Source organism: Balaenoptera physalus (genome assembly GCF_965194825.1).
Source record: "Balaenoptera physalus genome assembly, chromosome: 12".
NCBI classification, from domain to species: domain Eukaryota; kingdom Metazoa; phylum Chordata; class Mammalia; order Artiodactyla; family Balaenopteridae; genus Balaenoptera; species Balaenoptera physalus.
This window is the reverse complement of record NC_138897.1, coordinates 3,703,385-3,721,942: the sequence shown is the minus strand read 5'-3', so window position 1 is coordinate 3,721,942 and position 18,558 is coordinate 3,703,385. Positions and strand designations below refer to the sequence as shown.

The following is an 18,558-nucleotide window of genomic DNA, read 5'->3' as shown; positions in this document are numbered from 1 at the left end:
AGAGGAAAACATAGGCAGAACACTCTATGACATAAATCACAGCAATATCCTTTTTTGACCCACCTCCTAGAGAAATGGAAATAAAAACAAAAATAAACAAATGGGACCTCATGAAACTTAAAAGCTTTTGCACAGCAAAGGAAACCATAAACAAGACGAAAAGACAACCCTCAGAATGGGAGAAAATATTTGCAAATGAAACAACTGACAAAGGATTAATCTCCAAATTTACAAGCAGCTCATGCAGCTCAATATTAAAAAAACAAACAACCCAATCCAAAAATGGGCAGAAGACCTAAATAGACATTTCTCCAAAGAAGACATACAGATGGCCAAGAAGCACATGAAAAGCTGCTCAACATCACTAATTATTAGAGAAATGCAGATCAAAACTACAATGAGGTATCACCTCACACTGGTCAGAATGGCCATCATCAAAAAATCTACAAACAGTAAATGCTGGAGAGGGTGTGGAGAAAAGGGAACCCTCTTGCACTTTTGGTGGGAATGTAAATTGATACAGCCACTATGGAGAACAGTATGGACGTTCCTTAAAAAACTAAAAATAAAACTACCATACGACCCAGCAATCCCACTACTGGGCATATACGTTGAGAAAACCATAATTCAAAAAGAGTCATGTACCACAGTGTTCATTGCAGCTCTATTTACAATAGCCAGGACATGGAAGCAACATAAGTGTCCATCGACAGATGAATGGATAAAGAAGATGTGGCACATATATACAATGGAATATTACTCAGCCATAAAAAGGAACAAAACTGAGTTATTTGTAGTGAGGTGGATGGACCTAGAGACTGTCATACAGAGTGAAGTAAGTCAGAAAGGGAAAAACAAATACCGTATGCTAACACATATATATGGAATCTAAAAAAAAAAAAAATGGTCATGAAGAACCTAGGGGCAAGACGGAAATAAAGATGCAGACCTACTAGAGAATGGACTTGAAGATATGGGGAGGGGGAAGGGTAAGCTGGGACAAAGTGAGAGAGTGGCATGGACATATATACACTATCAAACGTAAAATAGATAGCTAGTGGGAAGCAGCCGCATAGCACAGGGAGATCAGCTCGGTGCTTTGTGACCACCTAGAGGGGTGGGATAGGGAGGGTGGGAGGGAGGGAGATGCAAGAGGGAAGAGATATGGGGACACATGTATATGTATAACTGATTCACTTTGTTATAAAGCAGAAGCTAACACACCATTGTAAAGCAATTATACTCCAATAAAGATGTTAAAAATAAAAAATAAAAAACAAAATAAAATGCCTTTCCATGAAAAAAAAAAAAAACGGAAACAATGAGTGCCGAATACTAGTAGATGAAGCTAGGTACGTAATTAAATAAACCTAATAAGTGTGTGTGTGTGTGTGTGTGTGTGTGTGTGTGTGTGTACACACACACTGCAATTCCTCATAAGCACTCCATAATCCCTTTGGGTATTGTTGCCCTAGGTTGCCAGCTTTTTTCACTCATTCACTTTTTTAACACTTATTTATTGAACACTACTATGTGTTAGATACTAATATTTTAGGCAGAGATGAAAATCTCTGCCCTTGTTGCATGTTCTTTCTAGCAGAGAAGGGCGGTGGGTGATGGGAGACCAAATTGTATAGAGGACCCTCAGCCTGCCTCTCCTGAGCCTTTATGCACAAAGGAAAGTGGAGAAGATAATGCCCTGGAAGGAAGCCAGAGAAGAACAGAAAGCTAGCTCCCCAGACTGGGTGGAGGTTATAGAGTGTCTTGGCTGGCCATCTTCTGGGTTCCCAGTGTCTCTCCAGGAAGATGTGAGAACTCAGGGTGGGGTGGCTAAGCTGGGGACACTGGGTTCCTCAAACTTCGTAAAGAGTCTTGAGTCCCTGGTGCGCCCAGAAGCAAAAGAGTAAAGCTTTCCAAAAGGCTGCATCAGCTGGGCGTTGCACCTCTCATGGGTGAACCGGGAGGCCAGACACTCGCCAGGTTAGTCCTTTATGTTAAACTCAATTAGTTTTAAGGAAATAAAAGGCAAGTAACATTCTTACTGAGCAGATTTACGACTGTGAATTCATGCCACGGTAAGAGTTTAAATGACTTGTCCACGGTGGTCACACAGAGGATAAGGGTCGGAGGTGGGGCATGAAGGCACGTCTCTTCTTTCCAGAACAGTGCATTTTCCTCTACCACACAGTCTTATGAGATCATGCAGGGTTTTGTTAATGGAAAACCACATGGCACATGGAAGTAATAGGACCCTAGGACTTGTTCAGATATTGAAATATACAATGTAACTGCAATCCTGTCCTCATTTCTAAAGATAATAAGGTATGTCATTGTGTCCTAGACAAAACTTCCCAGGGTTTCTGTTGAATTTGGTGCGTTCACCATTGGTAAAGAGAATAAAGCAGGAGCATATCCTTCAGTTTATTACATTAGCTGTATTTTAGAAGGTAAACAATGAATGGAAATCTCAGCTGCACCATAATCAGCTTCTCCACATAAAATTGTGGGAAAGAAGGCATTAGTTCACTACGGATGGGTAGGCAAATTTAGAAAAGACAGGGACAGCATGATAGTAATAACACCTTCCATGTATATAGTGCTTGGCCACAGCCAAAGTGACTTGTAAGAAAGTGCTTCTCTTGCAGTGGCAGTGGGTCTTAAGATTCTTTTTCTATAAGAACTAGAGGTTAGTAAAGCACATTTCTACCACCCTGCCCACCTCCCACTAGCCGAAGCTTCCCTTGTGAATCCCTTCTCACACTATACCTCCACCTCCCTCTCTGTCCCCTGCTGGATTCTTGCTGCCTCTGCCTCTTGGGAAACCCAGTGGTTTTCTCAATAAATACTGTTCGTTTTAAGATTTAATGTCAATAAATAGACCACAAGTGGTGCACAGCAAGGCAGAGCCAGCATCTTATACTTATTTTTTAGTTTCCAGTCATTGTTTATCTTGTCTGAGAGCAGCCAGCTCTTGTCAGAACAGGGTAAGTAAATGTGCAAAAGCCAGAAATCTATGGGAACTTGGTCAAGTAATCATAATTAAACAGAAAGGAAGATGGTACTTAGGGAAAGTGGCCTCTTTTATTAATCTTTATGTTGGGTGCTACATAAAACTAATGAGAAAAACACCTGCACATCTTCTACGAGTTTATAATCTAGAACAGATGAGTAGGTGGTGAATGGGGGAAAGGGTGTCTTTTTTCTAGGGAGCTTTTGGAAATTCACCTCCTTCACAAAGTTGGCCTGAACCAATTACAAATAAAGAGCTATTTTTCTAGTTCCAATCTACCATTTTATTCTAATGAGCTTTTTTCATTAGGTGGAAATTATTTGCACTAATACTTTTACAAATTGGAAATACGTTAATTCGTTTTCAGCATGACACACTTGCCCGCGTCTGTACGTGTCACTGTCTTCCAGATAAGATTTTGAATCCTTCTTGCTTTTCTTCTGCAGAACCTCGGCAGCAACTTTGAGGGAGTTCCAATCCAGCGGACCAAGGAGCTGCGTTCAAGGGTGCCATGTGGAGATTTCACGATCTTTCTGCATTCTGCATTCACGTTCATTATCCTGCCGGTTGCTCAAGAGCCTCCGTCAATTTGTACTGCCTAACTTGAGATCCTTCTCCTCCCCTTCTTTATTACTAAGGAACATCCACTCAGCCCCCATTTTTCCTGGTGTATCTCTAAGTCCATATCATTTAGGATGCTTTTGGCTACACATAAAGGAAGATACAACTAAATGCATCTCAAGTAATGGTGATATTTACTATCAGGAATAACAAGAAGTTGAGGAATAAGGTGATTTCAGTGCAGGACTGAGGACACAGACTCTCCCTGTATTTCTGTTCTGATATCCTCGGGTTGTGGACTTGGTCCCAGGATAGTTCTTGCAGATCAAGGGAAAAAGTATGTCCAAAGACATAAGAATAGAAGGTCCCTGCTTATGTGACGTTGTTGGGGGCAACCATGTTCCTAGCCCAGCAGACTTGGAATGGCGAAGATTGTATCACATACGTGAGCCTAAATTAACAAGAACAACTGGAATGAGATAATGATGATTGGCTTGGATTCAGAAAAAATCATGTTATTCTCTCAATCTTGAAGGACCAGGCGCTTGGAAGGTGAACAAAATTTGTGTGTTAACCAGGAAGACAAGGTGGGGTATGGCTGGCCACTGCACAGCCGACTCATTCTATCTGCCCAGATCCCCGTCAGAACACATCAGGAATCCTCTTCTTTACACTCTTATCTTGCCCGAGAGATTGACTCCGTAGATACCGCATCCAGAAGCTCTCCTCTTCTCTTCATTTTACAATTTTCTGTTTCTTTACAGTTCTTTTAAAAAATTTTTATTGGAGTAGAGTTGATTTACAATCTCGTGTAAGTTTCAGGTGTACAGCAAAGTGAAGCAGTTTATACATATATATATCTATGTATGTATGTATCCATTCTTTTTCAGGTTCTTTTCCCATATAAACCATTACAGAATATTGAGTAGAGTACCCTGTGCTATAAAGTAGGTCCTTATTGGTTATCTATTTTATATATAGTAGTATGTATATTTAATTCCAATCTCCTAATTTGTCACTTCCCCCTACTTTTCCCCTTTGGTAACCATAAATTTTGTCTCAAGATCTGTGAGTCTGTTTCGGCTTTGTAAATAAGTTCATTTGTATCATTTTCAATTAGAGTCCACATATAAGTGATATTATATAATAATTGCTTTTCTCTGTCTGACTTACTTCACTCAGTATGATAATCTGTATGTCCATACATATTGCAGCAAAAGGCATTATTTCGTGGTTTTTTATAGCTGAGTAATATTCCATTGTATATTTGGACCACATCTTTTTTTTTTTTTAACATCTTTATTGGAGTATAATTGCTTTACATTGTTGTATTAGTTGCTGCTGTATAACAAAGTGAATCAGCTAAATGTATACATATATCCCCATATCCCCTCCCTCTTGCGTCTCCCTCCCACCCTCCCTATCCAACCCCTCTAGGTGGTCACAAAGCACCTAGCTGATCTCCCTGTGCTATGTGGCTTCTTTTCACTAGCCATCTATTTTAAATTTGGTAGTGTATATATGTCAATGCCACTCTCTCGCTTCGTCCCAGCTTACCCTTCCCCATCCCCGTGTCCTCAAGTCCATTCTCTATGTCTGTGTCTTTATTCCTGTCCTGCCCCTAGATTCTTCAGAACCAATTTTTTTTTTTCTTTTTAGATTCCACATATATGTGTTAGCATACGGTATTTGTTTTTCCCTTTCTGACTTACTTCACTCTGTATGACAGTCTCTAGGTCCATCCACCTCATTGCAAATAACTCAATTTCATTTCTTTTTATGGCTGAATAATATTCCATTGTATATATGTGCCACCTCTTCTTTATCCATTCATCTGTCGATGGACACTTAGGTTGCTTCCATGTCCTGGCTATAGTAAATAGAGCTGCAGTGAACAGTGTGGTACATGACTCTTCTTGAATTATGGTTTTCTCAGGGTATATGCCCAGTAGTGGGATTGCTGGGTTGCATGGTAGTTCTATTTTTAGTTTTTTAAGGAACGTCCATACTGTTCTCCATAGTGGCTGTATCAATTTACATTCCCACCAAAAGTGCAAGAGGGTTCCCTTTTCTCCACACCCTCTCCAGCATTTATTGGTTGTAGATTTTTTGATGATGGCCATTCTGACCGGTGTGAGATGGTATCTCATTGTAGTTTTGATTTGCATTTCTCTAATGATTAGTGATGTTGAGCATCCTTCCATGTGTTTGTTGGCAATCTGTATATCTTCTTTGGAGAAATGTCTGTTTAGGCCTTCTGCCCATTTTTGGATTGGATTGTTTGTTTTTTTGATATTGAGCTGCATGAGCTGCTTGTAAATTTTGGAGATTAATCCTTTGTCAGTTGCTTCATTTGCAAATATTTTCTCCCATTCTGAGGGTTGTCTTTTCGTCTTGTTTATGGTTTCCTTTGCTGTGCAAAAGCTTTTAAGTTTCATGAGGTTCCATTTGTTTATTTTTGTTTTTATTTCCATTTCTCTAGGAGGTGGGTCAAAAAAGGATATTGCTGTGATTTATGTCATAGAGTGTTCTGCCTATGTTTTCCTCTAAGAGTTTTATAGTGTCTGGCCTTACACTTAGGTTTTTAATCCATGTTGAGTTTATTTTTGTGTATGGTGTTAGGGAGTGATCTAATTTCATTCTTTTACATGCAGCTGTCCAGTTTTCCCAGCATCACTTATTGAAGAGGCTGTCTTTTCTGCATTGTATATTCTTGTCTCTTTTATCAAAGATAAGGTGACCATATGTGTGTGGATTTATCTCTGGGCTTTCTATCCTGTTCCATTGATCTATATTTTTGTTTTTGTGCCAGTACCATACTGTCTGCTTACTGTAGCTTTGTAGTATAGTCTGAAATCAGGGAGACTGAATCCTCCAGCTCTGTTTTTCTTTCTCAAGATTACTTTGGCTATTCAGGGTCTTTTGTGTTTCCATACAAATTGTGAAATTTTTTGTTCTAGTTCTGTGAAAAATGCCATTGGTAGTTTGATAGGGATAGCACTGAATCTGTAGATTGCTTTGGGTAGTATAGTCATTTTCACAATGTTGATACTTCCAATCCAAGAGCATGGTATATCTCTCCATCTGTTTGTATCATCTTTAATTTCTTTAATCACTGTGTTATAGTTTTCTACATACAGGTCTTTTTTCTCCTTAATTAGGTTTATTCCTAGGTATTTTATTCTCTTTGCTGCAATGGTAAATGGGAGTGTTTCCTTAATTTCTCTTTCAGATTTTTCATCATTACTGTACAGGAATGCAAGAGATTTCTGTGCATTAATTTTGTATCCTGCTATTTTACCAAATTCATTGATTAGCTCTAGTAGTTTTCTGGTAGCATCTTTACGATTACCTATGTAGAGTATCAAGTCATCTGCAAACAGTGACAGCTTTGTTTCTTTTTTTCCAATTTGTATTCCTTTTTCTTCTCTGATTGCTGTGGCTAAAACTTCCAAAACTATATTTAATAATAGTGGTGAGAGTGGGCAACCTTGCCTTTTTCCTGATCTTAGTGGAAATGGTTTCAGTTTTTCACCATTGAGAATGATGTTGGCTGTGGGTTTGTCATATATATCCTTTATTATGTTGACGTAAGTTCCCTCTATGCCAACTTTCTGGAGAGTTTTTATAATAAATGGGTGTTGAATTTTGTCGAAAGCTTTTTCTGCATCTATTGAGATTATCATATGGTTTTTATCCTTCAGTTTGTTAATATAGTGTATCACATTGATTGATTTGCGTATATTGAAGAATCCTTGCGTTCCTGGGATAAACCCCACTTGATCATGGTTTATGATCCCTTCAGTGTGCTGCTGGATTCTGTTTGCCAGTATTTTGTTGAGGATTTTGGCATCTTTGTTCATCAGTGATATTGGCCTGTAGTTTGCGTTTTTTGTAACATCTTTGTATGGTTTTGGTATCAGGGTGATGGTGGCCTCGTAGAATGAGTTTGGGAGTGTTCCTCTGTCTGCTACATTTTGGAAGAATTTGAGAAAGATAGGTGTTAGCTCTTCTCTAAATGTTTGATAGAATTCGCCTGTGAAGCCATCTGGTCCTGGGCTTTTGTTTGTTGGAAGATTTTTAGTCACAGTTCCAATTTCATTGCTTGTGATTTATCTGTTTATATTTTCTATTTCTTCCTGATTCAGTCTTGGAAGGTTGTGCTTTTCTAAGAATTTGTCCATTTCTTCCAGGTTGTCCATTTTATTGGCATAGAGTTGCTTGTAGTAATCTCTCATGATCCTTTGTATTTCTGCAGTGTCCGTTGTTACTTCTCCTTTTTCTTTTCTAATTCTGTTGATTTGAGTCTTCTCCATTTTTTTCTTGATGAGTCTGCCTAATGGTTTATCAATTTTGTTTATCTTCTCAAAGAATCAGCCTTTAGTTTTATTGATCTTTGCTATTGTTTCCTTCATTTCTTTTTCATTTATTTCTGATCTGATCTTTATGATTTCTTTCCTTCTGCTAACTTTGGGGTTTTTTTGTTCTTCTTTCTCTAATTGCTTTAGGCGTAAGTTAGGTTGTTTATTTGAGATTTTTCTTGTTTCTTGAGGTAGGATAGTATTGCTATAAACTTCCTTCTTAGAACTGCTTTTGCTGCAACCCATAGGTTTTGGGCCGTTGTGTTTTCATTGTCATTTGTTTCTAGGTATTTTTTGATTTCCTCTTTGATTTCTTCAGTGATCTCTTGGTTATTTAGTAGCATATTGTTTAGCCTCCATATGTTTGTATTTCTTAGAGTGTTCTTCCTGTAATTGATATCTAGTCTCATAGCGTTGTTGTTGGAAAAGATACTTGATACGATTTCAATTTTCTTAAATTTACCAAGGCTTGATTTGTGACCCAAGATATGATCTATCCTGGAGAATGTTCCATGAGCACTTGAGAAGAAAGTGTATTCTGTTGTTTTTGGATGGAATGTCCTATAAATATCAATTAAGTCCATCTTGTTTAATGTATCATTTAAAGCTTGTGTTTCCTTATTTATTTTCATTTTGGTTGATCTGTCCACTGGTGAAAGTGGGGTGTTAAAGTCCCCTACTATTATTGCATTACTGTCAATATCCCCTTTTATGGATCTTAGCATTTGCCTTATGTACTGAGATGCTCCTATGTTGAGTGCAGAAATATTTACAACTGTTATATCTTCTTCTTGGATTGATCCCTTGATCATTATGTAGTATCCTTCTTTGTCTCTTGTAATAATCTTTATTGTAAAGTCTATTTTGTCTGATATGAGAATTGCTACTACAGCTTTCTTTTGATTTCCATTTGCATGGAATATCTTTTTCCATCCCCTCACTTTCAGTCTGTATGTGTCCCTAGGTCTGAAGTGGATCTCTTGTAGACAGCATATATGTGGGTCTTGTTTTTGTATCCATTCAGCCAGTCTATGTCTTTCGGTTGGATCATTTAATCCATTTACATTTAAGGGAGTTATCGATATGTATGTTCCTATTACCATTTTCTTAATCATTTTAGGTTTGTTTTTGTAGGTCTTTTCCTTCTCTTGTGTTTCCTGCCTCGAGAAGTTACTTTAGCATTTGCTGTAAAGCTGGTTTGGTGGTGCTGAATTCTCTTAGCTTTTGCTTGTCTGTAAAGGTTTTAATTTCTCCATCGACTCTGAATGAGATCCTTGCTTGGGGGAGTAATCTTGGTTGTAGGTTTTTCTCTTTCATCACTTTAAATATGTCCTGCCCCTCCCTTCTAGCTTGCAGAGTTTCTGTTGAAAGATCAGCTGTTAACCTTACGGGGATTCCCTTGTATTTTATTTGTTGCTTTTCCCTTGCTGCTTTTAATATTTTTTCTTTGTATTTACTTTTTGATAGTTTGATTAATATGTGTCTTGGCATGTTTCTCCTTGGATTTATCCTGTATAGGACTCTCTACACTTCTTGGACTTGATTGACTATTTCCTTTCCCATATTAGTGATGTTTTCAACTATAATCTCTTCAAATATTTTCTCAGTCCCTTTCTTTTTCTCTTCTTCTCCTTGGACTCCTATAATGTGAATGTTGTTGCATTTAATGGTGTCCCAGAGGTCTCTGAGACTGTCCTCAACTGTTTTCATTCTTTTTTCTTTTTTCTGCTCTGCGGTAGTTATTTCCACTCTTTTATCTTCCAAGTCACTTATCCGTTCTTCTGCCTCAGTTATTCTGCTGTTTATTCCTTCTAGAGAATTTTTAATTTCATTTATTGTGTCGTTCATCATTGTTTGTTTGTTCTTTAGTTCTTCTAGGTCCTTCTTAAACGTTTCTTGTATTTTCTCCATTCTATTTCCAAGATTTTGGATCATGTTTACTATCATTACTCTGCATTCTTTTTCAGGTAGACTCCCTCTTTCTTCTTCATTTGTTTGGTCTCGTGGGTTTTTACTTTGCTCCTTCATCTGCTGCGTGTCTGTCTTCTCATTTTGCTTAACTTACTGTGTTTGGGGTCTCCTTTTCTCAGGCTGCAGGTTAGTAGTTCCCGTTGTTTTTGGTGTTTGCCCCCAGTGGGTAAGGTTGGTTCAGTGGCTTGTGTAGGCTTCCTGGTAGAGGGGACTGGTGCCTGTGTTCTGGTGGATGAGGCTGGATCTTGTCTTTCTGGTGGGCAAGATCACGTCCGGTGACGTGTTTTGGGGTGTCTGTGAACTTAGTAAGATTTTAGGCAACCTCTCTGCTAATGGGTGGGTTTGTGTTCCTCTCTTGCTAGTTGCTTGGCATGGGGTGTCCAGCACTGGAGCTTGGTGGTCGTTGAGTGGAACTGGGTCTTAGTGTTGAGATGGAGATCTGTGGGAGAGCTCTCCCTGATTGATATTACATGGGGCCAGGAGGTCTCTGTTGTTCCAGTGTCCTGAAATCAACTCTCCCACCTCAGAGGCTCAGGCCTGGCACCTAGCTGGAGCACCAAGACCCTGTCAGCCACATGGCTCAGAAGAAAAGGGAGAAAAAAAAGAAAGAAAAAAATAAAATAAAGTTATTAAAATTAAAAATTAAAAAATATTATTAAAATAAAAAATATAAAAAGTAATAAAAAAAAGAAGAGAAAAACAAAACCAATAAACAAATCCACCAATGATAACAAGTACTAAAACCTAAACTAAGGTAAACATATAAATCAGAAACTAGTCAGTTGCATACAGCAAACCCCAAGTCTACAGTTGCTCCCAAAGTCCACTGCCTCAATTTTGCGATGATTCGTTTTCTATTCAGGTATTCCACAGATGCAGGGTACATCAAGTTGATTGTGGAGATTTAATCCACTGCTCCTGAGGCTGCTGGAAGAGATTTCCCTTTCTCTTCTTTGTTCACACAGGTCCTGGGGTTCAGGTTTGGATTTGGCCGCACCTCTGCGTGTAGGTCGCCTGAGGGCATCTGTTCCCCGCCCAGACAGGATCGTTAAAGGAGCAGCTGATTTGGGGGCTCTGGCTCACTCAGGCCGTGGGGAGGGAGGGGTACGGAATGTGGGGCGAGCCTGTGGCGGCAGAGGCCAGCGTGACGTTGCAGCAGCCTGAGGCGCACCATGTGTTCTCCTGGGGAGGTTGTCCCCTGGATCACGGGACCCTGGCAGTGGCAGGCTGCACAGGCTCCCGGGAGGGGAGGTGTGGATAGTGACCTGGGCTTGCACACAGGCTTTTTGGTGGCGGCAGCAGCAGCCTTAGCGTCTCATGCCCGTCTCTGGGGTCCACGCTGATAGCCGCGGCTCGCACCTGTCTCTGGAGCTCGTTTAGGCAGTGCTCTGAACCCCCTCTCCTTGTGCACCCGGAAACAATTGTCTTTTGCCTCTTCGGCAGCTCCAGACCTTTTCCTGGACTCCCTCCCGGCTAGCCGTGGTGCACTAGCCCCCTTCAGGCCGTGTTCACGCCGCCAACCCCAGTCCCCTCCCTGTGATCCGACTGAAGCCCGAGACTCAGCTCCCAGCCCCCGCCAACCCCAGCGGGTGAGCAGACAAGCCTCTCGGGCTGGTGAGTGCTGGTTGGCACTGATCCTCTGTGCGGGAATCTCTCCGCTTTGCCCTCCGCACCCCTGTGGCTGCACCGTCCTCCGTGGCTCTGAAGCTTCCCCCCTCCGCCATCGGCAGTCTCTGCCCACAAAGGGGCTTCCTAGTGTGTGGAAACCTTTCCTCCTTCATGTCTCCCTCTCACTGGTGCAGGTCCCGTCCCTATTCTTTTGTCTCTGTTTTTCCTTTTTTCTTTTGCCCTACCCAGGTACGTGAGGAGTTTCTTGCCTTTTGGGAAGTCTGGGGTCTTCTGCCAGCATTCAGTAGGTGTTCTGTAGGAGTTGTTTCACATGTAGATGTATTTCTGATGTATTTGTGGGGAGGAAGGTGATCTCCGTGTCTTACTCCTCTGCCATCTTTAAGGTCCCTCCACATCTTCTTTATCCATCTTCTGATGCCACCTGTGACAAAGATGACTCAGGGCGTTCTTGGATAGTTATTAAATTCTCATATTGTAAAAATACCTGAAAAAGAGAGGTGAAAAGAAAAATTATCTGTTTGGTAAAATCTGTTCATCTTTAAGTCATGGAGTTACACAGCATAAAATGTATATTTATTATACTCACTAGCTTCTATGATCTCTCAGGGCTTCTCCCATCTACTATCTCCAGATAGGTAACAGGTCCCCTTGGGATAAAGAGGGGAGTGACATTGACTTGAATTACATGAGAGGCAAGAAGAGCATTTCCTCAAAGATAATCTTGAGCTGCACCAATTCTAATGACTTCAGGACCACTCTGATTTCTATTTAGGCACCACGCCCACTGTCTGAGTTGCTTTGGTAACTACATGTTGAAATATGCCCCAACTCACTCTAGATAGCCATCTTATCTAGTGCCATGATCTGACAAAGAGTCAAACATTACTTGGGTCAACTTGTTAGTGCAGAAACTGACAATGGCAGAGGCCAATGGTGGGCTTTGGAGATGCGATAATAGAGAAACATGGAAAATAGTGGGGATGTTGGTAAAGGAAAATAGGGAACCTTAAGGAAGGAGACGGTGGAATGTGGAGGCTCAAGAGTCAGTCCTTGAACCTTTTCCCCGAAGGCCTATTTTGGGTCCTTGCAAATAAGAAGAGTGTTGATCCAGAGCCATCAATTAGAGCAAGTAAGGCAACCAAGACCTTGATGAGACTTGAGTGTCCCTAATGCTGTCCTCAGATGACCTGGGAACCCAAGACAGGATGTTCATGCACAATTCAGCACGTTAGTAAAAGCCCACCGTCCACTTGTCCTGCTCAGAGAATCACCCTAGAAAATATGCATTCACTGAGGTTGAATAAGAATGGCTGCCCTACGGCTCACATTTCTGCCAGCTCACCCTGGGCAAGTACACACAACGAAACTAGGGCCATCATAATAGAGTGATCTTTTTGCAATTTCTTTTATCTGAAACCACACATAACTTTTGAAGATGTAAATTTGTAAAACGTCATGCTTTATGTATTGCATGTTTGGCATCTACTTTAGTTTTTAAGAATGGATGTTGTCTAATTATGCAGAGAAGCTTTGGATGAGGAAATATACTAAGTGTGCATTAAATAGACAACTTTAAATAATGGCACTTGTGCTAAGAAGTGTATTTTCTGGCAAGCAACTAATTTATAATGGTCATAGATAAATGCATTAGTGTATGAAATGCTTGTCTTTATTTATTGATTTGAAGGGGCAGTATTATATTTTTGAATACGTCTCCTTTATTGGGTCTGTTTCCCATCTTTTACAAAGTTGCTCATATTTCATGTTTGTTGACATTCACTGCACTTAAATGTTGGAAAATGGAGGCAATTTTACAGTAGAAAAAAAAAGCCAACATTAATTTGACTCGTCCCTTGCCTTCTGGCATCAGGTAAATAGTTAAGGGCAGAATCGTAGCCACGTCCCTTTCTCTCACCTTTTCCCTGTGAGCCCTGTGTCCTTTTAAGTGTGCACATCAGAGGGAGGAAGAATGAGATTAAATGACCAGATTTACTGCATTCAAAGTGCAGAAACAACTACCCTAGATCTTTCTGAGCCAATTTAATTTTTAGCTTTATTCTTGGCCTAATGCAATGTTTTAGTTCATTGCGCTTTTTGGATGTGCAGAAGCAGAGATAATGTGTTGCACCACATTCATTTAATGTTTCATCAGGCTTTTTTGGTGTATCTACCTTCTGGTTATTTTAAAACGTTTCATCCTTATCACTTCAGTCATGAAATGTAGATTCATTAAATTACTGTGCCGTGATGGTTCTGTGGAGCAACAGGGTGAAGATGGAGCTGAGCTTGTCAGCAATGGAGTCTGCCCGACAGGCTTTCCCCAACACCAACTCTGTTTCTGTTTAAAAGAACAAGGACATTTTCTGACTGGACCAGAAAGTATCTAGGGCTTAGAATTTTACTGGACCCCCTACAGACATCAGACCCTGACAACTGCCCCCGAAAACCCACATGGAATTTGTCCTCAATATGAAATGACAGTGGGTAGTTTTTTCATTTAATTTTTATTTTATGTTGCAGTATGGTTGATTTACAGTGCTGTGTTAGTTTCAGGTGTACAGCAAAGTGATTCAGTTATACATATACATATAGTTTTTCTCCAATGAGATTGATGGTATGTAATCAGAATGATAATACCTTGCATGTGTGTACGTTGCTTTATGTGTTTAAAAGGCTTCCCCATATACCCCCCTGTATCTCTGGAGTCGAATGGATTGGGAGAGATGCAGCCCCATGAACAGAATAAATAACCTTCTGAAAGGATTCTGCGCCAACTGCAGACTCACCCAGAACGGGATTCTACTTACCTCGCTCACAACTGGTGTCTCCCCCAAAAGGCAGCCCCCTCTTAGTCAAAACAGAGCAAACCGCTGTCATTGTCAAAGCTGGTGGAGAAGATTTCTCCTCCTGGCCCAGAAATAGATCTGCTGGAAGATTCTCCGGCCAGCGTGGTAGGAAGCATCCCAGAGTCACTTGTGATGGTCATTTGTGGCATGTGACATATTGCACGGTGCAGGATAAGACATTTATTGCCCAGAAAAGTTCAGCAGTTCACAATCAGTAAAAACAAGTGTGCCCAGTTGTAAACGACAATCACAGAACCTTGTTTATCAGATATTAAATTAGCAATGCTGTGAATCAAGCGTTCTGACTGGGTTAGAGGGTAGAGAAAGCCAACTGGAGATACACTTTCTGATTCAGCACAAGGGGAATAAATACATTTTTAGGATGGAAATGAAAGGCCCCTGGTTCTGTTTGAAACCTATCTCCTGCCAAAGCTGCTTTCTGGGGGTAGAGAGGGTCTCTACAGTATCCGATGGGTTTTTCATAATAAGTAGAAAGGAAAGGAAAGGCTCTGTCCCCAAAGTGGCTTCAATCCAAGTCTGAACCCATCAGAGGAGATTGGAGCCATCAGAGGTGGTTTATGTCAAAGCTGTTTCTGCCTGACTGAATCTGAAAATAAACACCTTTGCTCTCTACCATTACTGTTTCATTAACACCTTGGCCAAGTACTTTGGCCAAAGAGACTGGATTTCAGTGTGATGCTAAATTATTCCAGGCCAGTGTGTAACAGTCCTTGATAATTTCATATCCGCAGTTCCTGTCTCCCAAGTGACTTAGCCAGCTACGCACACACATGCGCACACGCACACACACAGAGAGAGAGAGAGAGAGAGAGGGAACTGTGAATAAGCACATACACATTGGAGAATATGCACAAAAAAGAAAGGAAAGGAAAAAAAACAAACCCAGGAAAGCTATTTAGGGCACCGTTCCCATCGGGTTTCTCTGCAAAGCAGTTTAACTGTAGTTAGTAAGTGCTCCACGTAATCTAATAAAAGGCATTTTGCAATATTAAGCAAAAAACATCTGGTACCCAGAATTCCCTGATCATTTTTAACTAGATGCAATCTCTCTCTCTTTCTCTTTCTCTTACAGACACGTGAAAAATAGCCTAATAAGGATCCTTGTGGTAAAATCAGATGGAAGACGGGGAGGAAGGGTTCCACCATCTCTAGCAGCTCATTTGAAGCAGCTTTTCCGAGTTTCACAACAATAATCAGTGCTGGCCCAGTGCCGCCGGATTATTTTGTATATTCATGAAGCCGCTCATCAGCCGTCAGGAGAATGTGCAGTAATCCTTGGATGAAATAAGGCCAATCAGTGGAATAATGAGGAAGGTAATATCTCCCAAGAGGCCTGGAGTGGGTTTTCATCAAACCCGGCTGTAACTCTCCAACTATTTGCTTTACAAATGCAGCCTTTGATCTTTGATTTGGGGAGAAGAGGGGGAGAGACAAACGTGCTGGTGCAGTGTCCAGCCTGCCAGGATAACGAGCTCACTCTGGAGGAGGAGTGGGGGGCGAACCCAGCTTTTAAGGATCAGTCAGTTCTTGTTAACAAAAACCTCATAGCCTTTTGATTCACTGTGCCCTGATACGTATTCACGTAGCAAGTCAATTGGCAAGAGGCTTTTTTGTTTTCCTTAATCTCCCATATATTTGTGTGAACTGTAAGCCTTGTCTAATCAGGAGGTTCTGGGCCTATATAAATACCGGCTCTGCTTTTTTGCCAGAAAGCGATGAAGACTTGCTAAGGAACCTGAAACACTCTGTCAGAGCTCTAAGGTCATGTGGTAAGTTACGCCGGAAGTATCTCAACCATTTCAATAAAGTTTTATTTCATCTTCATCAAGCCAAAAAAAGCAAAAGCAAAACCGAACAGAGGAGCAGGTGCGATAAATATTGTAAAGCACTCTTAATTTTCTTTTATTCAAGATAAACCAGACTCAGTCAGCAAGGCAGGTAAGCTACACACATCACCTGCCCACTGTCTTCGTGCATCCGTGGGTTGCAGGGATGGCTCACACAGCCCTTCAGGAAGTCCGGGGACAGAGATACCCTTCCGGTCAGACCACAGGAAGTAGTGTGATGGGAAGGCGTTCACCCCATCACCACTGTTCCTCCTCTTCCTTCCCCCTCCCTACCTCGTTTTCCCCGTCCTTCTTGCCTCCTACTTCACTGACTCTCTTTTTCTGCACACAGACATTTTCAATCTCCTCCCACTTCACACATTTAAGTTCTGCTCTTTTTCTGTGTCTAACAAAGCAACTGAAATAATAATGGTTTGTACTAGTTGAAGAAACAAGTTAATTGAATATTGAATACTGGAATCGTAATGTCTATCTGAATTGTACATTAGTGGAAGAGACAAACATCTACCTTATTAGACAAATAAATGCAGACTCATTTGCTCACATAAGTATTATCCAACTATCTAATAGAAAAATGCCTGAACGAGTCCTCAGTCCAATCACATATCTGATATTAGCCTTCTCTACATTGAGAGCAACAGACATGTACATTTTCAGTGCAGTTCTTAATGAGGAAGATTTTGTTTAAAGTTTATTATGGATTATTACGTCTGAAGAATTTCTATTTAAACAAGCTAGTGGCATACCTTGCTGATGAGTGAAGTAAATCAGATTTTTAAAAAATATATATTGTAAATTTTTGTGTAGTCTATGATGGGAAGCATTTCATTAATAAAGGTTGCTATTAAAAAGAAAGGTAATACATGTGCTCTTACTAATATTAAAAAACGAATAAGAAATAGAGGAAAATTTCAGTATATTAAAAGCACTTCTTTGAAAATTAAGTATAATGAGGTGTACAATAAACAAGGTCAAACAAGTTAATTTGAAAAGATGAAATGAGGTGAAAAGGAATTAAAGGAGATTGCTGGAACAGATTTATTCACTTACTGTATGATGATGTCATTAACAAATGCTACAGCCACATTATAGGCAATTGACATTACCAGCAGCCTAAATGGTCTTTGGGCAGAAGAGATTTCCTATTGCTCTCCTCAATGGGCTTATTAATTGTATTTCTGAGCACCTTGGAACAAGCCAGGAGGATTTCCATGAAGAATTTGAAGCCATATTGCCTTTGAAGCCTGGCCTTTCAGGAAGAGGTGACTTCGGAGTCTTGCTTTTGATTCCATTGGACTGGGTGTTAGAATGAGACTATTTTAGAAAATGTGAAAGGGCTAAATTTGACATTTGATTCACCCTATCCTGGGATTTTAAACTGTGATGTAAATGAGTTTGAAACCGGTCTTTCTTCCATTTTCTCTTTTCAAAATGTAATACAGTTAAATGACAGAGATTAATTACTAAAGTAATTACTGTTGGAAAGCAAAGGGACAGTTGTATGAGACAGTCTTTCTTGTGATGACTAAGTATTTCTTGACAATTTTGCTTAATTCTAACCAAGATTATTCTGTGGGGCAATATCTGCCCTCACAAGGGCACACGCGCCTTGAGGCGGTCCACTCGGGGAAATATTAGAAAGAGATACTAGACGGATTGTAGCAGCCTTCACCCCCGGGGGTCTCCCCAAGGACCTTTTCCCATGGGCATGGGAATAAGCCCCTCCCTTTGGTCACCTACCCTGCTTTCTGCTTCGTTTGCTGGTGGAGGCTGAGCCTGGTCTGACTTACGACCCTGCATGGAAATGAGCACATAGAGTGTAACATGAGGTCTTCCTATTTCTGCCCCCCTCCCCTTAAAACATGCTTGATGTATCTAAGTGCAAAAGGACATCACTGCAGAGGACACCGAAATGCAGCCCTGGATCCCTGCGACTTGGCTCCGTAAGATATACCAGCGAGGGACACATGAGGCACATAATAAAACTCTGCAATTCTAAATACTTGTACATTTCCCCATGAATTAATGTTGGACCATCATAAAAAAAAAGTGAATGGATGATCTTGAGGAAAAGGCTCACAGATTATTGACTAAAATAATTGGCTATCAGATCCCAAGTATCCCTGGGCCACCCTTGACTCCACGTCCTCATTGCCGTCTTCGTTGTGGCCGCTTCCCAGGACAGGATTACGAAGTGCTGTTAACGTTAGCCTCAGCCCCGCATCCTGATGACAGAGCGGGCATCCTGAAAGTGGGCCACATAAACGCTGCAGCCCGTCGCAGGCCACCGTGACAGAGACAGTGGGGCTCCG

The 18,558-nt window shown here is 40.7% G+C and overlaps 1 long non-coding RNA gene across 1 annotated transcript in view; it reads left to right on the top strand.

Annotated features, from left to right (window-relative positions):
- Positions 1-287: 287 nt before the first annotated feature.
- The window catches only part of LOC309639751, a 303,099-nt gene continuing 284,828 nt past the window's right edge, over positions 288-18,558 (top strand). Inside the window, exon 1 of the long non-coding RNA XR_014251836.1 lies at positions 288-839. This is a non-coding gene — a long non-coding RNA (uncharacterized lncRNA). The remainder of the gene's footprint in view (positions 840-18,558) is intronic.